The sequence below is a fragment of the Megascapheus bottae genome, chromosome 16 (genome assembly GCF_031878675.1).
Source record: "Megascapheus bottae isolate mThoBot1 chromosome 16, mThoBot2.hap1, whole genome shotgun sequence".
Classification (NCBI taxonomy): domain Eukaryota; kingdom Metazoa; phylum Chordata; class Mammalia; order Rodentia; family Geomyidae; genus Megascapheus; species Megascapheus bottae.
The window spans coordinates 51,954,941-51,977,110 of NC_143524.1; the positions used below are offsets into that span (position 1 = coordinate 51,954,941).

Sequence of the window (22,170 nt, forward strand, 5' to 3'; positions counted from 1 at the left end):
AAAGCTTTTTGCTTGATAAAATTCACCTTTGTGCAATAGGACTGCCTTTGTACTCACCATTTGCTCCGCTGCTTCAGAGTATTGTTTAGCCAGGGGCAAAGGCCCTGAAAGAAAACCCTGGAATTGTAAATATTCCCTGTCTTGCCACATTTTAAGTGTCATATACACATACATACATACATACACACACAGAGATGGAGACAGACACAGAGAGAGGCAGAAAAACAGAGAGAGGGAAGGAAGGCTCTTCTTCAGCTAGGAAGAATGTAATATCTTTCCTGCCCAAATATACAGTATAAAACCATATATTACTTATTATTATTTATTTTGTTTTTAACCATCACCCTGCTTTTATGTGGATGGTTATTTCTCCCAGGTGCTATAGGCTTCTTGCTTAGTGGCCTTAGTCTTAGCCTTAGTAGGCATCTAAGTCTTGGATTCTTCTCACAATTTTCTTCAGCTTGACATGCTACCTGGATTCTGTCATGTGTATATGTGTGTAATAAACACATGATCTGGGATTTAAGGAGTAAAGTGGATGCAGAAACAGGCCTTCCCCTTAACACTACATAATGTGTCCCTTCTCCAATTCCCACAGCTTGCCCTGAATGCCTGTGATTTCATACTAAATGGTATCGTCTCACATCTCACTTTCCCTAGCACTATCCCAGCTTTTCTCTTCCAACCCCAGCCAAAAGATATGTAGTTCATTTCCCACATATTGTATAGTGAGTACAACTGTTTTTTCACCCTTTGTTTCACCTTTTCTGTGCCCCCATTTATCCTCCCAAAGGAAAAGACTACAACAAAAACAACAGAGACAAAAAATACCTCATTGCCTTTTCTTGGAGTTCATTTCATATTATTTTATCAATCATATGCAAAAGCTACGTAGTTATTGAGTCTATGTGATTCACTCCTACACATATCCTCCTTTGGCCTCACTAGGTGAATGTCCCAAGACCTGTATAATTTATCATGTCCAAGTATGTTTTCTAAATCAGTGTGTATGTACTTGTAGATTTATAGACACATTCTAGTTACAACAAATGAGGAAAACCATGCAATCTATATTTCCTGGGATCTGGCTTACTTCACTTAATTTTTTCCAATTCTGTCTTCCCACTCTTGAGAGTGGTACAGTATCATTCTTTCTGATGGATGAGTAGAATTCCAACGTGTATATATACCATTTGTCTACTGAGGGCCACCTAATTTGACATATCTTGGCTCTGGTAAACAATGATGCAATGAACATGGTTGTTCTAGTAGCTTTAGTGTGGCCTTGCTTGTGGTCTATTGGATAAAGGGCTCAGGAATGGGACTACTGAGTCATGGGGAAGCTCTATGTTTAGTCTTTTGAGGAACCTCCATATTCCCACCAATGGTATTAACAGAGTTCCAACTAACAGTAACAAGTGAGTGAGGCTGGCCCAAGGTCTTTAAGGGATCATATGACCTATTTTCTGTGCATCTCTCAGGCTCCTGTCTCAGTCCTAGACTTCTTATGTACTGAATACAATTGTAGGTTCTGTCCCAGATTGGAATTCAGTGCAGAGTTAGTAGTTTTTGAAAACTCCAAGCCATGAGGAATTTCCAGGACTATAATTCCACTACACTCTTCTCATCTCTATACACTTCGTGGAGCACACCCTTCTCTGTTCAGTTAACATTTCTACTTACATTTGCCTTCACATCTTTAGTTTACCTCACAACTACATTTTCCTTTCATGTCCAGAAACCATCTCAGCATACTAGGACAGAATTTGCTTCTCCCCAAAGAGGATACTTATCATTCAGGAAGGTGCATGAACCATCCCGTCTTTCAACTCAAAAACATCAGCAGGTATCAGCTCCTGAAATTTGTGCCAAAAGTGTAATATTAAACACAATATTATATACCAAGACAGTTTACATGCTAACAAATTCAGCCTAATTTTTCTTATTTTGATATGTAATATGTCTAAGTATGAACATGTTTTCGGATTTTTCTGTATGTGCTAAATAAGTTTTCTGATTTTAAATATAAAATATGCATCCCACTTCCTTTGTACAAGATACTTTGATGAGTGTAAGAAATAAGGTGAGATGCACTCTCTCAACTTCTCTTCAAAGTTCCTATTTTTAAAATTTCTATCGTGTATAGCTGATGTTATTGTTATGATATAGGGATTATTTTTTCCTTTTTATGAAGAATAAACTGAGACCCAGACAAGTAAAAGGACATATCTTTGCTCACTGGGCAGAATATGCAAATACAAATGTGTAACACTACACTTCACATTCTATCATTAGTAGCTTGCCAACCATGAGTGATCTACAATTATATTCCACTTAGTTAATCAGGATTTTCAACAATATGAACCAGAAATATTTAAAATTTGAGCAATTTTGCATATAGATTTTCCCCCAAAAGTGAAAAGTCTGATGAGACAGATTTATAGAAATGAAATATAGGGTCCCTTCACCATGAACTCAGTAGCTACTGTCAGCAACATGTACAGGTCTTTAACAATTTCTTGGGGAGTTATCTATAGCTGGGTTTTTCTTTTTTTATTTTATTTTTGCCAGTCCTGGGGATTAAACTCTGGGCCTAACTACTGACTTTGGGCTTTCCTCAAGGCTAGCGCTCTACCACTTAAGACATAGCACTACTTCTGTTTTTTTCTGTGTATGTGGTACCAAGGAATTGACTGAGGGCTTCATACATTCTAGGCAAGCACTCTACCACTAAGCCACACTCCCATCCCTAGCTGTTTTGTTTTTTAATGAAAAAACAAGAACACATGTAATAAAATGTTCAACCATCTTATGATCACTCATGTGATTACATATAAAATCACTCACATTTCTGTTGACACATATAAAAATGATCAAGGCAGTACTGACGGGAGGAGAAAGGACTAAAGTGGAGGAGAAGTAAGGGGAAAGGACTGATCAAGGTAAGAAACAGCAAGGTAGTAAAATTGTAATTTGCACAATTTATGTGTGCATATCCCTTTCTGCCTATCTCTTCCCTGCTTAGTAGCTACAGCAACTCATCAAAAATCTGCTTAGTAATGGAGATGGTAGTAAATTTTATGACACCACTGAAAAGCTGTGTTAACTATCTGGATGTGATTTAAAGGCTTCAACTGCCATGATGCATATTACATGATGCATTCTGCTTGGCACACAGTAACAGAGAATATTCGAATTACAAATACATATTTCTAACACACAGTTGGTGTCTCGGGGAAGACCAAGCTGTGCTCTGGAAGATGTACTTGAGACTGCTTGCATTTAAATCCCATCCAATTAGTACAGTGACCTTGAGCAACTTAACTCAACCTCTCTTGTGCTTGGGGAGCAGATTAAATGGGAAGAATATCGTTATTATTATATGGCTATTCATACAGTTCCACTCATAACTATTCATAGTTCTTGTTCATATAATTTTTTGTGTAGTCATTGTAGAGATTAAATAAGAGCCTGTGTAAAAAAAACAATCTCTACTTACCAGTTATTATTCAGACAAAAATTATAAAAAGTAACAAACGTGAAACTACGATGAATGAAATATATAGAAGAATACATTATTAATGGGATAAAGAAATGAACATTTGTGTAAAAGCTACATAATATACATATATCATCTTAAATCATTCCTATGATTCTATGGTAAGGTAAATTCTCTTATTCAAAGTCTTTTGGGGAGGAAATGAGCAGTAGAACAAAAAGTACTTTGACACCATGGTCTTAGCAGGACCACCACACTTGCTTGACTACAAAGTTCCTACTCACCTGCTGTGGCTCAGAGTTTGGAATTAAGATTAGGGAAACTACAAGAGCTGGAGATGACTACTCAAGACTCTAGTGAAACTGCAGAGCTGTCCAAGTGAATGAGCTACACCTTACACTTCAGGGCTTTCTTTTCGTTGTTGTTAAATTTAACTACTTCCATTGTCTTTAAGTAGTTGTGCAGAGGGATTGCAATTCAACATATTAATTTATGACTATTCACATCTTGATCAGTGTCACCTCTTCATCATTTTCCCTCACCTCTCCCAATCCTACTCGTCCCTTCTATTTTCCAAGTTCCATTTATTTTTTTTGCCAGTCTTGGGCTTGGGCTCAGGGCCTGAGCACTGTCCTTGGACTTTCTCAAGGCTAGAGCTCTACCACTTGAGCCTCAGCACCACTTCCGGCTTTTTTTCTACGTATGTGGTACCGAGGAATCGAACCCGGGTATTCGTGCATGCTAGGCAAGCACTCTACCACTAGGCCAAACTCCCGGCCTCTCCAAGTTCCATTTTCACATGTGTTAATGGATCATCTTGACTGCATTTGTCCACCTTTCTTCTCTCCATTGTTCTTACCCCTTCCCATTGACTCCATGCTCCCCTGACACCACAAGTTCTAGTCTCCTGTTAAACTCTTAGTTGCTCAAAAGAAATATCACTGGAATCCACCCCTGTATATACCATACTTTAGTTAAAATGTTTGTGTATGTGCATGGGACCCTATATATGTTTACATAAATATATATAACTTGGATCTAACTTCCACATGAGAGAAAAAATGTGCCCTTTGTCTTTCTGAGCCTGAGTTTACAACACTTAACATAATTTTTTCCAGGAACACCTTATGGATGAGCAAAATTGGTGTAAGTACATATGTATACATGTACACATGTATGTGTATATACACATAAACACACATGCATGTATGTGTGTATACATAAGCATGCCCATATATACATGTGTGTGTATGCATATATACAAAAATATATAAATGTATATATAATACATACACACATATACACATGCATACACATGCATACTGTTGTGGGAATGTCAACTAATGTAACCACTGGGGAAGGCAATTTGAAGCCTCTTCAAAAAAAAATACACATAGAAGGGGATAAAGGGGGCGAGAGAAAGGGAGACAAACACATGAAAAGGGGTATCAATGTTTGAGAAGTAATGCATCCACTACCTGACAAATGTAACTGTAACCCCTCTATTACCCCAACAAACAAATAAAAAATTAAGAAATTACACACAGAAGTGCCCTATGATTCACCAATACCACCCTGGGGCATATATATGTAAAAGGGTACAAGTCAGGATATAGTAATGAAGACATTTGCACAATCATGCTCATTGGTCCACTTGACACTCCTGATAACACAGAACAAAGCAGTGACTTTCCCTTGGACGTATATATGAAAGCCACTGGCAAATTCTTAGGACAGAGTATATGTACCATTCACGTAAATAAAAATACGAATACTCTCTGACATGTTCTTTTTATGATGCCTACTACAAAGGCAATGCATGTATCTCTATAAGAGGTTTGCATTTTGATATTCTTGGAATAAGCTAATACATACACATATTGATAAATGACTTAAAAGTTGAGTTGCAGAATCTATTGAGAGAATATATGCTTTGAGGCTGATCCTAATGGCTTTCAAAGTCAAAATAGCCTGGAATTGTGGTTCTCTCTGCCAAAAAAAAAGCACTGTTGATCAAACACATACTACTTGGCCCTCAGTATACACCTCACTCAGGTTTTTGCTCTCACAGTCTCTGAATTCTCTGTCTTTCCAGAAATCCCATGATGGGAGGCAGAATGTGACACTCTCGGGCTAGGATAGGACTTAAGAGAATGCTTATTTCTAAGGAAGCTATGCGCCTAGTTGTATTAAACATGTTAGTACATTAACTCATTTAATCTTCCACAACTAAACGAGAGCCTCATGAGCAGAATATTTCCTCTATTTTCCCTACACTCTCAGAACAGTTCCTGGCAGACAGGAGGTGCTTGTTCTGGCTACCATTCAGGGCTCTTGGCTCTGTTTCTTTATCCTCCACCCTCCTGTTTTCCACTGGCTCCAAGGGGCAGGGAGGCTGGGAACTCTATTCTCAGACTCTCTTGTTGATAGAATTGTTCATCTCAGAGTAATAGTTTTGGGAGGTGACACATTAGCCCAACATTTTTCAGCTCATACCACTGCTGTCATTTTTTACAGCCCGCTCAGGCTCCACAGTCTAGGGCTGCAAGAAACATTGGCTCAGGCAGTGGCTTCCTGAAGCTTCCTGGTTTGCGTGTTGCCTTTGTTCCTGCCTACCGTTCCAACTCGTTCAACAATTTCTAAGCATATGATTATCCTGAATTACATTCCCATATGCCTAAAATGTCAAAGGTGGTGTTTTCCTAATTGATTTAATGTTCAATAAGTATTTGTTAAGCAACTTGAATTAGATATCCATCCATTGGGGGTTATTTTTACTTTGCAGTTATAGAATTGAGACTCCTAGAGATAAAATAATTGATGATGACATAGCCAAGTGTTATATGGCAAGGCTGAGAGTTGAGCCCTAGACTGATGCCAATGAATCTAGGCTTTCTCCACTCAGTCACTTCACTTCCCTCAAAGGCTAGAGCACAGCACACTGAGGCCAAAAGCTTATCTTAGAGGTTGAGAGCAATTATTTGTACTGTCTTTTGCCAGTATTCTAGTGTCCCTATAAACTAAAAGGATACATTCATTTTCAAGACAAGTAGCTAATTAAATATATATTCAGCATGGTAAGAGACTCTTAATACATACCTTATGTTTACAGTATTACTGAAGATTCAGTATAGGTGCATGTTGAGAAGAGACAGACAGATGGACAGGCATAGTTGAAGTTCCCAAAGTATACATTGAAAAAATGACTGAATGAATGAAAGTTCCTTAGTTTTGTTTGGCCAGATTCATTTACAGATTGTAGGCTCCCACTTGTGGATTGGTCATAAGGACCTTAATATCCAAATCCTACCCATTGTTCAAATGGTGGTAATACCCCCTAAGTACTGAAGTAGGGCTGTCATTTTTCCTTGGGGAACCTCAGTTGTCAAGAGCATTATTTATTCTGGGGCAGATGAAAATACATTTCCAATTCTAATCCTTCAAATGAGAGGACAGCTTTTATTATAAGAGAGACCTTGAAAACTTTTAATCTACTATAATATAGCAGAAAAAGAATCACATTTGGAAAACCAGCCCACCTGGGTTCTCATTCTGACTCTTGTTATTAGATCTGAAATCCTGAGCAAAACCTGGATTTTATGAGCTCAAGATTCTCATTTACAACAGGGGGCAATGCTTTGAATATAATTTAAGTATGTCCCTCAGGGACTCGTGCGCTAAAAATTTAGTCCCACTGTGGCAATGCTCACAGATGGTAGGTGGGAGCTTTAAGAGGTAGGGAATCTCTAGTGAGAAGCTGTCAGGACATGGGGACATACCTTTGGGAGGAATTAATGTAGGTATCATATGTGTCCAGTCACTTCTTGTCTCATAAGTTCTACTTTGACACGTGCTCCCGCCACACTGCCATGCAATCTTCACTATAACCAAATGGATATGGGTGCTGTCTCACTAGACATCTAGGAATTGTGAACTAGAAGTTACCAGCCACTCATTTTATTTTAGTACCAAAAAGTGGACGAATAAAATGGTGGCAGGACTATTCCTGTTGTACAATTAAGGTATTATAGACAGAAAGCATCTAACACAACATCTAACCCAGGACATCAAGCCACTAAGTAAAACCAGGATTGCCCTAAATACTGAATAAAGCTGGGTTCTGGTGGCTCACATCTGTAATACTAGGTACTCAGGAGGCTGAAATCTGAGGATTGCAGTTCAAAGGCAGTCTAGGTAGAAAAGTCCGTGAGGCTCTTATCACCAACTAACTACCACTAGATAGGTAGTAGAGCTATGACTCAAGGGACAAAATGCCAGCCCTGAGTGAAAAATCTAAAGGGCAGCACTGAGGCTCTGAGTTTAAGCTCTAGTACTGGCACACTCACACAGAAATACGAGTAAGAGTCTCCTTCTACATAGGAGGTGCTGACTGGCTACATTTGTTGACAACATCTTCCAGTCCTAAATAGGCAACAGTGGTATGGGAAAAGCCATAAAGAATGTTTTTATGCTCACAATGAAGCGGGATAGATAAGGAGGAAGTGAACTGACACCACTTTTAACAAATGGCCACACTCCTATGTTGGCATCAAGCCATAAACTGAAAAAGCAATTTTGTCTCATTTACCTCCTGTAGATGCTAAGTTGCGAGGATTTGGAAGCCATATGAGTGTCTAATCTACCTTCTCCTTTGAAATGGTAGAAAATCAAAAACATTTAATGGATGGCTAGAGACAGAAAAATCAAATGCAGATCTGGGAAAAAAGAGCCCTAAAACTTATTCATGTGTTTTAGACACATTTGCGTAGTTTGGAATAATGATACCCACGTCACCCACCCAGAATCATTGTCTAATGGTTTGCTCTTGCCAGACAAGACTATGTCTTCTTCCAGTTGGTAAAGTACAAAGGCTACAGGTAAGAGCCACATTTTGAATCAAACTCCCATTTCCTACAAAGGAAGAAGGAAGTATTTCTCTATTTTCTTTGTCCTAGTCTGTTATCCAAAACTAGGACTTTGCTAACACTTTCACCTGGTGAGACCCTCCCTTTGATGAGACACCCTGAAATTCTTTTCATGCATGGAGGAAGAAATCAGAGGATATGTGATTTTGTGTAGAGATTAGAAAGCTGAAGGATTGTGTTACCTTAGAGAGGTGATGCTATTGTGAATGTGTGCACATTGTGTCTTTTATGGGCTTTATGGTATCTGTCCCTTGAACAGTGGTGGGGTAGGAACAGTTGGTACAGAGTGGGTAGATTAGTATCATCACACCTCACTTTCCCATATGAAGAGAGCCAAAATTAGACTGAGTGGAAGGATCTGAGGGTGGACAGGTAGAGTTGGGTCCTTTGTGAATGCTGTCATTAGTATTGAAAGCTGCAGGAATGAGTAAGATCATGGAACGTTTGTGAGTAATGGAGAGGAAACTTGACCTCAGAAGACTTACAGTCATTATCTATGGCTAAATGCCGAACCATGAATACTTGTTAAATTAATAAATACTAGGATGAAGAGTGCATTATTGTCTTATTCCAGTGCCTATGCTCTCTCTCCATCATGATCAACATCTACATTTTGAAAGCCAACTGAAAATTCTAAATCTGTCAGTATGGAAAAGCACTCTTCAGAAAGCCTTATCAAATCAACACTAATATTTATTTAACATTAAACCAAGTTCAAGTTCAGCCAAGTACTAAGAATTTTCTTATTATTGTAAATGCCAATTTGACTGAGAGGGCAGTGTATATGGTGTTTCATGTGAAGAAAGGAGGACATAAGAGACCAAGAAGAGGCTACCGAGTTTCTGGTTAAAAAAAAAAGAAGTATGAAAGACTCATAAATGGAGGAAGCCTGAGGGGTTAGTTGTAGAAGAAGAAGAAATGGGCTTTCTTTCATCCTTCAGCTAAGTGTGAACTATGTTGATACGTCATGAGTTGTAGTGATAAAGTACTGGGTTTGGCTACAAGGGTTTGTTGTTCATACCCTAGACACAAGCAAAGGCCATATTCAGCAGCAACAGTGTACCACGGTCTACAACAAGAACAACAAGTGCACAATCAGAGGACATGTGCTATTGGAAAGTTCAATTCTTTCCTGGTGTTCAGTAAAGTGCCACAGATAACCTGAGGGCTAAAACAGAAATTGTGACTCAGGGATTTAATAAACTTAAAGGAAGATATATCAAAGGGAGAGGATTGCACAACTTCCTATTTTACCTTTCCAAATGTAATTTCTCCAAGCTGGGTGCTGGTAGCTTATAACTGTAATTCTAGCTACTCGGGAGGCTGAGATTTGATGAATGCATTTCAAAGCCAGCTCAGGCAGAAAGCCCATGAAACCTTTTAATTATATTGTCAAGGTGATATACAGAGGGGTTACAGTTGCATACATAAGGTAATGAGTTCATTTCTTGTAGAACACTGCTGCCCCCTCCCTCATTTTCCTCCCACTTTCCTTCCCCTCAACCCCTCCACCAAGTTGTAAAGATCAATTCCAACATACTGCCTTGGGAGTATGGCTGTTGCATTGGTTCACCCCGTCCTTTGTTTGACTGCTTTGTATTTCCCCTTTCCTTCCATAATTCAGACAACCACAGAATACCAAAATCAAATAGAGTGACAACAGGGGATACACCAGAGGAAAAGAAACAAAGAAAAGAAAATAACTTCACACAGTTCATTAAAACAACAAAAAATAACCTCTTCTTTCCATATCTTGGAGTTCATTTACTTTAGAATTATCTTGCATGGTCATAGGTACATAATTATTGAGCTATTGTGATCTTCTGCTAGGACTATCCTAGGCATATACTAACTATGACAAATGAAGGAACTCATGGAGCCTATGTTCCCTTGGGTCTGGCTTATTTCACTTAATATGATTTTTTTCCAAGTCTTATTTCCTTGCAAATGGGGCAATGTCATACTTACAGATAAAAGCATAAAATCCCATTATGTATATATACTACGGGTTTTTTTTTTTGATCCATTCATTTACTGAGGGGCATCTGGGTTGGTTCCATATCTTAGCTATGGTAAATAAGGCTGCAGTAAACATGGCTGTGCTGGGTATTTACCCATGAAACTCTTTTTCAATTAACCACCAAAAGCCTGAAGTGGCTTGGGGCTCTCTAGTGTTTTTCACTCAAGTCTGGTATTCTACCATTTGAGCTACAACTCCATTTCTGGCCTATTGGTTTGGTAGTTAAGTAGTGATAAGTGTCTCAAGAACTTTCCTTCCCAAGACTACCTTTGAACCTTGATCCTCAGATCTCAGCCTCCTGAGTAGCTAGGATTATAATGTGAGCCCCCACATCCAGCTTTATAATCACTACTTTTCAAGATAAGCAAGAATAAAAAGATGAACAAAATAGAGAATGGAGAGCCATTTAGCTATCTGCTTTTTGGTAATACGTGCAGCATGTGCATCAAACAATGAAATCAAAACAAAGAGAAAATTCATATAAAGGAAAGTTTAAGAAAGAAAGAGTTTAAATAACCTTTTCATGGTTTATCTTGTGAGTTTTCAAGTGTATTTTTCATCCATTTGCCCTTTGAAGTGGAATTACTGCCATTTAAAGGTGATAGGCAAACTGTGTCCTCCCACCTACGCTTATTACAGCTGTCTAAGGACATGATATTAGACTGACACTGCCAGAAGCTAGTGGACAGGGCACTGGCTGCAGCTAATGTATTTTCTGATTCATTCATAAGCAGTTCTGTTTTCATTTCTGCCAGACTTCAATAGCCTTTTCCATAGTATGTATTTTAAAGTAGGCATTTTCAGGAAATCTTCATGTATTCTCATTACCTGAACATAAAGGGCCCTATAATGCAGCCACCTTACTCAAAATGAATATGGCCCATGCTATGGAAGTGAGTTCTGTGCTCACTAGAGATAACAAACCCCTTTCTAATTGGACCAGCATTGGCTGTTAGGGCAGGTAGAGCAATCAAAGGAATAGTGAAAGTGTAGCCCTGCTTGGTGGTCACATTACAATGTCCTCAAGAAAATGAAGTGATAAATAAAGCACAATGATGGTGATCAAGCTCCATAGGTGTATGGAGAAGAGATTTACAGTGACCAGGCTGAATCAGGCCTGACAGGCATTCAAGCCAGGTTGGAGTTATATAGAAACACAGTAGAGGAGGGTTAGCCAACTCCTACCATTATTTTCCCACATAAAGAGCACTTATTTTGGGGCCGGGAGAGTAGCCTAGTGGTAGAATACTCATCTAGCCCTAGGTTCGATTCCTCAGTACCACATACGCAGAAAAAGCCAGAAGTAACACTACGGCTCAAGGTGCAGAGCACTAGCCTTGAACAAAAAGATTCCAAGGACAGTGCCCAGGCCCTGAGTTCAAGCCCTTCGACTGCCAAAAAGAAAACACAAAAAACAAAAAACAAAAAAAAGCACCTTTTTTTGGATGACAGCAAAAAAAACCCCAAAAAACTACCCCTAATAATAATAAGAACAATAACAATTGTATCTGTGTACATCTAGCTGTTTTATGTCTCCGTACTTTGGTACAGGCTCTTCATTGTACCTTGGATACCTTTTTTTTTTTAATACTGTGGAAACTTTCAAGAAAAAATTCCTAGCTACCTAAGTAGAAGTGTAATTCCTTCTTCTGACTTTTGTTTATACTTTATTAAAACTAATACAATGGTGCTTATACCCCATTATGCCCCGTTACTTTGATTTAAATTACAGTGAAGTAAAACTTCACTGTTGGCTTTCTGTTAGACTGAGTTTCTAAAGCTCAAGTTTCATTCATCACCAAATCCCCAGTCAATGGCAAAAATCAAAACATTGTATATGCTGGAAATTCAGATCTCCAGGTAGCAAAGATTCCTTCTTCATTTCATAGTCACAGTATTTCTTGGCTCATTGAAGTATACTATTAGAGTACTTCCCCAATCCTGAGCTCATATCTTTTCATTCATAGGTCAGGCACTTTTATGTCCTGAAAATACAGTGATGGGCAAATACACAGGGCCTTTTTTCTCCTAAGATTTACTTCTTTACTGAAATGCTATCACTCCTGTAACTGTAACCCCTCCTGTATGTCACCTCTACAATGACAATAAAAAATAAACATGCATACAGAAAAACAAAAATAACTTCAATTCAGAAGGCCAAGTGTCAAAAGGGAAAAAGGAAAGTGGACCTTATCACACATATAATCCTAGCTACTCAAAGGAGGCTGAGTTTGTGGAGTTGAAGCCAGCCTGGGCAAAAAAGTATGTGAAACTCCATCTACAAACAACCAGCAAAATGCAGAGCTGCAGGCATGCCTCAAGTTGTAGAGTGCTAGCCATGAGAGCAAGCTGAGCAAATGAGAGGCCCTGAGTTCAAACCTTGATCTGTGTGTGTGTGTGTGTGTGTGTGTGGAGGGGACAAGATAGAAAACTCAAAGTAAATTTGTGTTAATTAGGTTTCAAAAGGAAAATCTGTTCGGAACAATTCTATGCCACCATGCTTCTTGAAAGTTAGGTTTCATGTTCATGCATATATTTACTTCTATGCATATGTATGTTTCTATGCCAGTTGTATTCATATGTCCTAGTTACACATGAATATTTGTGAATATTTGGGGGGGGTCATGGAGCTTGAACTCTGGGTTGGGCCTTGTCCCTGAGCTCTTCAACTCAAGGCTTGACCCACAGCTCCACTTCCCATTTTCTACTGATTAACTGGAGAGAAGAGTCTCTTGGACTTTAGTGTCTTGGTTGGCTTTGTATTGCCCAGGCTGGCTTTGAACTGCAATCCTAGGTCTCAGCCCCGAGTAGCTACGATTACAGGCATGAACCACCTGCCCCACAGAAAATAACCTATTTTTAAATAGAGTAATCCCATAGCCTTTCAAATGTAGATTCACCTTATTAAAAAGAGTATTATTTGAACTCAACAGAATGGCTTACTGTATTCACTTTTAAGGCTTTTTATGTTAACTTCTTTTATGCTTGTTTCCCTCCAAATTTAAAAACCTCAACAGCCTATTAATGCACTAAAACAGAAAAGGATAATTTTTCCAGTCTTGAAAAATATAAAGAAAAATGAAAAATACCAAGCTCAATAGGCCATAATATTTTTTCTGACATCAATAATGGTGCAAACTATGAAACAGAAAATTCTTTGTGAATAGCTGAGTGAAAGAATAATTACTCTGGAGTGCTTTGCAAGCACAAACTAAAGGAAGACTTATGGATTCAACATTTTTTTCAAATGGTGAGAAGGTAGATGCTTTTGGAAAAGCAGTAATGATCTCAAAGCTATGCTCTGAATTCTTGCTTTCCTTTGCTCTCAGGAGAGTGATTTGCACACAATAGTTGCTATAGTATCCTTCTTCCTGACCCAACAGTCTTATTCAGGTGAAGCAAGGAATTATAAACATTTCAATGAGCTCCAGTGAAGATTAGAAAAGTGGATGTTCAGTTAACCCCTTCATTCTTGAACATTCTTGCCATACTCTATAGATGCTCCTTCAGTCACTTGGTTTTTGACATTCCTGGGCTTGGGCTAATGGTCACAAATGAATTGGATGCTTCAGGTTGTGGGGGATAAAGTTTATGAGGAAAAGTGAAAGCAGAAAAGTCAAGAAACATTTACTGAGCACATGGGCCCTGAATTAGGTTGTGAACATACATAATAAAATACCACTGGGCGTGGTGGCTCCTGCATGTAACCCTACCTATTCAGGAGGCTGACAGCTGAGGATCAAGGTTCAAAGCCAGCCAGGGCACTAAAGTCCATGTGATTCTTATTCCCAATTAACCACCAGAAAACTGGAAGAGGTGCTGTGGCTCAAGGGGATTGGGGTGGTAGCCTTGAGCTGAAGAGCTCAGGACAGCACTAGGGCCCAGAGCTCAATTCCCACGACCAACAAAAATACATAAAGAATAAAATAAAATAAATACCTACCACGGATGCCTCTCTGTGGAGACACACAAATCCTGGGGTACTATGAGAGGTCTTGCTATAGATAATCATGATTTACACTTCCATCTCAGGAATCAGATCTATACTACGAAGGAGAAAAACCATTTTGGGCTTAATCACAGGCCTAGCATCATGAGATTTTTAAGATGAAAAGAAATGCCTTATGTTTTCATATAAAGGAAATTTCATTAGAAACACACAGTGAATTTTGTTGGGTCTATGAAAGAGGTTCTCTAGGGGAATCTCATGTATTTGTTTACAAATTCATTTCACTGGATTGTTCCTGAGTGGGTAGCTAAGAGCTCTGCGGGACAGATCTCTTTCTACTGTTGAGACAGCTATGCTAAAAAGTTACTTGACAAATGATCTGGGAATATAAGTGAATTATTATTTCCAAGAATAAAACACTACTGTAGAGTGATTTGATTAAAGCCTTCTTACAACAATAAAAACGAAGCTAACTTTTATTTGTCCTGGCCACTTTTGCATAGTATGAGATACAACTAACACCATGCTGAAAGCATCTCCTCTAGTCTCTGAATTCCAGTTTCACTTGTGCATAAAGAGTAACTAGACTGGACTAAAAGGATGCTCATAAGACAACAGTGAGGAAGCTTATGAGAAAGGCTATTTTAAAAATGTTCTGAACTTACATTTAAAAATTAGATTCAAAAAAAATAAATAAAAATTATATTTACCAAACATAACTACATAGACATAAAAACCTATGACTCTATAGACATGTTTTATTTCATAAATATGTATCTATGATATACAAACCCTTAGCCTAATTTTGATTATGTTCTAAAAACTAAGTGCCAGTGATTGTATATAGAGATTCCCTTCTTGAATACTCGTTTGGTAAACATGTCATTTGAAATATGATGTGAAAATCAATGTTAGTAAATTCTTCAATAAAAAAAATTAGATTCAGAAAACCAAAAGTTTAATGTAAGAATCCCTTTAGATACAAGGAAAATATTGTTCTGCATAGTTCCTTAATCACTATGACAACTAAGTAAGTTTCATACAATGTTCTCTTATCCTCATTAAAAACATGACATCATAACATGGACTGACATGAATATGAAATACGAATCTGTGAATCATCCAGTTTCAATTAGGCTCATGCATTTATGGCTGTCAGTTGTAAGCAAATGAAGTCTTGTGCATAAAATATAAAGTGAGATTTGTTTTTCTTAACAATTAGATGAAATGTAGGGAAAATAATCAAAGGGAACCCACTACTTGGACCTTCTTCTACCCTTCTTGCCTCCAAATTCTATTGTTTATAAGAAGCCAATCACAGAAATCAGAATTCCTCTGCCCTAAGGTATTTATACAAACCAACTGGCACACATCTTCCTTTTTGAAAGGCAAAAAATTCAAGAAAGGTCACACTCGGTCTTCTCTTCAGTGACCTGCATACTATGAGGTCCTGCCCATTCCTGGGAGGAAGGATAGGACCAAGATAAATGTACTACAGAGATAAATGAGCAAACACAGGCTCCTGCATACTGTCTCAGGTTGTGTGGCTTGTGACTCAGGCTTGTGTTCGCTCATCTATCTTTCCACTTTATCCCATGACAGAGCCCTTCTTGGGAAGCAGTCAATGGGAGGGCAGAGAAAAGTCTCTGTCCTTATTAATGAGCTCCCTCTGGTGATAGGGACCACATAAGTAGAATTTCATCCATAAATGTATCAGTGCAGGCTTCTAAAAAGTTATGTGCCTGTTCTAACATAATACCATTATCACATCTAAATTCTTATTAGTTAAATTAACTTTTTATAAATATCTCCCATGTCTGTTTTTTTCTGTCTTTCTCTCTGTTTCTCTGTGTCTGTCTGTCTCTCTATCTCTGGATCTCCCCCACCCTTTCTTATTGAACTAGCCTGAACTGGAAAAAAAAGGACAGGGCAAATAAATAGGGAAGAAATATGTCGGGAAGAAAGGATACTTCAAAAGTATTAAAGGTGTCTTTGCTTTCCTTAAGCATACAAACTCAATGTTATCTTAGAAACTGCATACTTTGGTGTCTTAAAATCATCATCACTGTACATCTACTCTATTGCTTCACCCTCTGCAAGGCTCAGCTCAATTGATGATTTCCTAACTTCTCAGTCTCACATTTTCTCCATCCTTCAATGAGGCATACATCAATTAATATGTAGAAAACAGCTTTCCAGTGCCTACTTTGTATTGAAGCACCATATCAGATCATGGGCCCATACAGATGAAAGAAATCCATTTTCTACTTTCAAGAAACTCATGATAAATTACTGTAGCAGGTTGTGAGATAATATCTGTATTTTAGCCTGCAAATGAATGCTTCCCCATATAATTTTTAGTCATACAAATGTACGCTCAGCTTTTTGTGAGGCATAACCTTAGAAGGAAAGCTGGAAAAAAAAACTGTATTTGCTGTAGAATCATTATAAACAATCTTAATCTTCTAGCTTTCACATAAAGATGGTGTGCAAGATTATTCACAGGTTATATATTTTGCTGCTTTACGTAACACTCTATGTTCTTCAAGCATCATGAGAAATACTAATATTGAAAGATTATATAATCACGAGTGTAGCTAGCACCACATACGCCCTTTATATCACCATTGAAGCATTCAAAGCAAGTAATATAAAATGCATTATCCAGTTATACTTTAAAATGATGATCTAATTATAGATCTCTTCCACAAAACGAATAACAGGACTTGTCAATATTTCCTTGGGTTTGCTATTGGTCAACACAAGTATAAAAATACCTCTTCCTATCACCATGGATACGAAGTGTCTTATGTGACTGTATGCGACTGTGGGCTGTCCTGCCACTTTCTATCTGTGACCAAGCACCATTTTCTTTTTTATCCTCATAATGCTATTGTGACCATCAAAGGTGATACTACAGGAAAAGTGCTTCATGCACAGTGACAATAAAACTAGTAAACTAATGAATTAGACCTGCACTTCATCCCTTTATCCCTGGCCATTCATTTCCAATCTCAAAACAGTATCTTCCTTATTAGTCATTAAAAAATCATATAGGGTTATCTTTAAAATGCTAATTCTAAATCACACATTGTTTACAGGTCTATATGTTCCTCTTCTCAATTGTATACATACATTCTTTAATATTTTTTTAATTTGATGATCAGGATGATGTAGAAAGGGTTACGTTTGTAAGGTAGTGAGTGCATTACTTCTTGAACATTGTTAACCCTTCCCATCTATTCCCCATTTTCTTCCCCCCACCCCCTCCCAAGTTGTAAAGTGCATTTCCAACATATGTCTTGTGGATATGGCTGTTACACTGGTTCTTCATCTTGTTTCTCCCCTTCCCTTCCCTGGTTCAAATAAATGTATATAGAATATAATAGATTACTAAAGTCAAATACAGTAGCAACAGAGGATAACCCATAAAGGGGGGGGGGATAAAGAAATAAGTTCACATAGTACATTTAAAACAATAACCACAAGAATAAATCTCGTTTCCCTATGCTGGAGCTTATTTTGCTTAGCCCTTGTTTCTGGGCTTTTGGGTAGATGTCTAGGGGTTGGACTGCTGGGTCACAGGGGAGCACTGTTCCTTTTTTTTTTTTTTTTTGCCAGTCATGGGCTTGAGCTCAGGACCTGAGCACTGTCTCCTTGGACTTTCTCAAGATTAGAGCTCTACCACTTGAGCCTCAGCACCATTTCTGGCTTTTTTATTCTATGTATGTGGTACCGAGGGATCAAACCCGGGTCTTCGTGCATGCTAGGCAAGCACTTTAACCACTAGGCCAAACTCCCAGCCCGACTATTCCTCTTTTGAGGAATAGCCACACTGCTTTCCAGAGTGGCTGAATGAGTTTACACTCTCACCAACAGTGTAGTAGTGATCCCCTCTGGCCACATCTCCTCCAGCATCTGTTATTAGATTTCTTCATAATGGGGTGAGGTGGAATCTCCAAGTTGTTTTTGTTATCATTCATTTTTCCCTTTTACTGATTTTAGGTCTTAGTTAGCTCCTCTCTCTCTACTTCTTCCCTTCCCTGCATTTATATACTCTTAATTACCTGTCTTTGCTTTAATTCTACCTATTTTGGTCCCCTACTTCTTACTGGAATTCCTTAGTTCATTCATCTACTATTGTTTGTTGTTAAACCCAGACTCTATCTGCATTTGCAGAGGTATCCTTTCTGTCTGGATGGATTTAACCCCATAGGGATAAGGTTGGTTTTTGCCTTAATACAGTGTTTGGTAGAGGTATAGGATCTGTTTTCTAAAACAACCCAAGGAGAGGGAGAGTGAAAAATACTTGTCTAAGATTTCGAACCTATAAAGTTTGTGTGACTATCGAGCTCTGAGTTCTTATCTCAAAATTATTATCTGGCATAGTATTAGCCTTGCTCTCACTACCAAATAGAATAAGCCAGAGAAGCCCAAGAAACATGGCAAGCGAAGAAACTCCACTTTTTAAGAAGTTTTTTTTTTCTCACACTTATAATCCTAAGAGGCTGAGATCTGATGATCACAGAGTTTGTGAGGCTCTTATCTAATCAGCCACCAAAAAGCTTGAAGTGGAGCTACAGCTCAAGTGACAAGGCACTAGTCTTGAGCATAAAAAGCTCAGGGACAGTACTCAAACCCCAAGTTCACGCTCCAGGACTGGCACCAAGAAAGAAAAAAAAGAAAAAAGACAATTTTGTTTTAATGCTGAACTTGGGGCTTGTACTCAGAATACTGCATTCCTAGTTAGCTGTTTTGCTCAAGGCTGGTCCTCTCCTAGGTACAATTGAGTCACAGCTCCACTTCTGGGTTTTGCTGGACAATTTCAGGTAAGAGTCTCTAGCATTTGTCTTCTCTGGTTAGAACCCCAGATCTGAGCCTCTTGAGTAAGCTAGGATTACAGGTGCAGACCACTGGTGCCAAGCTAATTCAGATCTTTAGACAATGATGCCAACCTAGCTAATACTAGCTACTCCCGACACTGAGTTGCTCAGTTAAGGAAGCTGTGTGGAAGTCCTGCATAGAGGACTGAGATCAGCAGGAAGTAGCAGGGAGAGGTGCCCTCAAAGTGTCCAAAGTAGAAGCTCTTTACTCCCAGAGAATGCCAAGTATGCCACTATTTTAAGAATCAAGAGATCCTGATTTGATACCCAGTTGGTGTCCCCTATTTTTAAGAACCCAGAAAACATGCTGCTGAGGGAAGAAATTCAGCCAAGAAACAGTTTCTCTGCTTGTACAAGACAGGCTGAAAATAAGCCAGAGAGGGTTGTATGTGGTACTTGGGGAATGCCAAAGGGTCAACGGCATCGTTCAATGCTTAGATGGCATCTGGTGCTTTGAAGTGAACAGTCCATCACGATCCATGGATTTAGTTGCTTGTTTCTCTTCACCAAAGTGTTCATTTGAAGAGGAAGAAGCCAGGGAGTCCCCCAGTGAACATTTTCAACATGGTTACTGTGCCCTTAACTTGAGCATTTTTTTTTTAAACTTAAGTATTAGCTTTTTCACTGACACAGCTAGACTGGAACCATTTACCTTGGCCTGGCTGCCGGTTTTCTGGACAGATTTCCTGTACTAGAAGCAAATGGCTAGAGGAGTTTTACAAGCATGAATTCTGTCTAGTGACATTATTGGATGTTATATGGAAAAAGTAGATCGTATTTGGAAACCTATACATCAGGTAGATGGACTGACAGCATGGAGCCCATCTTCGTGAGTTTAAACAAATGAGCATTTATCACTGCATTTGGACGCCAATAACTTGCAAACAATATGAAAATACTTGTTCTTTAGAAAGTATTCAGTTATTTACCACTTTCTCTTCTGGGAAGCAAAGCTAGAGAAAACAATCTCAATACAGCTCATTAAATTTGAAACTAGGAATTTTAGTGGAAAATGCTTATAAGCCCACTCAGTACAGATCTTAACAAGAAAGAATATTACTCTATGGAAAGTACAGGTCATTATTGCCCAAAGCTAAAAATCTTTACAAATTATATAAACTGAATCCCATAGAGATCAAAGTCTAACTTGTCTTTGGAGCACTGATATTTGGTTAAGAAATATTTTACCTATTTTTTTCTCCTTCCCAATGTGCTATTCAGCTGGCAAGCAGGAATATTTAGGAAAATTTCTGGGTTTTTTTTTTTTCTTTTGCCAGTCCTGGCCTTGAGCTCAGGGCCTGAGCACTGTCCTTACACTTTCTCGAGGCTAGAGCTCTACCACTTGAGCCTCAAACAAAAAAGGAAAAAAAAGGAGATGGTAATGATGATGATATGGTTCAATTCTTAAGGTTTACCTTGAATTAAATATCAATTCGCATTTACATTGTGAAAAAATGAGAACCTTTGATTGTGTGGTTTAACTTCAAATCCAATTACCTCCTCAGGTCTTAGTGAGGTAAGTAGTTGAAGTTTTCTTGCAGCCTAGCTGGTGACTCTGGCAATAAAGATAAGCAGAGCATCCAACAATTACTTGGTTCTGTTTTGAGAAAGGTTTTATTTTACATGCCTTGAAGCCATGAGATCAGATCTCTGGAAGTAGGCTGTTCTGCTATACTGGTAAGCACAATCCTTGGTGTATTTTCTTTATTGAGTTGAGTCAGTTTGAGTCATAGTTTCTGTTACTTGCAAAAGAAAGCCTTATTTGATCCTGCTGTGACAAAGGAAGCACCCTGGAATCCTAGGCTTACTTAGGCTGTGCTCTTGAGTTATCCTCTGAGTTCAAGGATTGAGCTTTTCCACCGTTGAAATTTTATCACTTAGCACAGCACCTAGCACATGGTGTATATTTAATAAGTGATTAATAGACAAATTGGAAACCAAATGCTATAAGCCAATCTGAATTATTTCAAAGTACATCTTTTTCAAGTACTTTACTTGATTCCCTTTGCAGAGCTAGATGTCCATGCCTATTGCTAGTCATTTCCTACCCTAATTTAATTTTCTAATTTCTTTTTTCTCCTTTTTGTGCTTTATTATGTGAATAGTGCGTGCTCATTTCAAAAGTTTAAATAACACATAATGCATTTTTTTTTAAAAGAAGGAACAGGAAAACTACCACTAGCAACATACAGTACAAAGAGGTTTCAACTGAAATGATGGGGTTTTGTCTTGTTTTATTTTAGTTTTCTTTCTCTGCATCATCCTTCTTATCATTTCTTCTAAGCAAAATAAGCACACACCTTAGTCTTCAGCTGTTGTCATTTTAACTGTTCTATTTCCAGATATTTAATGTGGGTACATTATGTACTAAGTATTTACTGTGGCAGGTCGTTTCACATGAATGAGAAAATAGCTAACACTGTGGGATAAGCTATGCCATTCTCATCTTCCCAACAGACTTGAGAGATGGGAATTACTAGACTTGCTTTAGAGAGGAGGCAAACTAGGTTGCAAGGACTCTGAATATGTCCCATGATGCCTTCTGCTATTGCACCTAGAAAATGACTCCATGAAGTATAAGTGACAGAAACAAACCCCAAACCAAATTATTATTCATGCCATTGCCTCCTAACATTCACTGTGTTAAATAACAAAAAGAAAATCCCACCAAGACCTCAGATTTTTGTTTTGTACTTTCTTAAATTATTATAGAGATTTCTGCCTAGAATCCTTGGCTATTGATTTTCCTTAGATGGGGATCATTGTTGCCAGCCTGACATGAGACATAAAGGTGCTACTTGGAAAATGGAATTCTGTACAGGAAGAAGAGGCTATAATAATGTCAGAAGGTCACACAAAGTCATTAATTGTGTTTATGTTTTTAATACCGGCTT

At 38.3% G+C, this 22,170-nt stretch overlaps 1 protein-coding gene across 23 annotated transcripts in view; it reads right to left on the bottom strand.

The window, feature by feature from the left end:
* Positions 1–22,170, bottom strand: part of Dlg2 (discs large MAGUK scaffold protein 2) — a 1,918,473-nt gene that overhangs the window by 185,854 nt on the left and 1,710,449 nt on the right. The gene's annotated exons all lie outside the window — the stretch shown is intronic.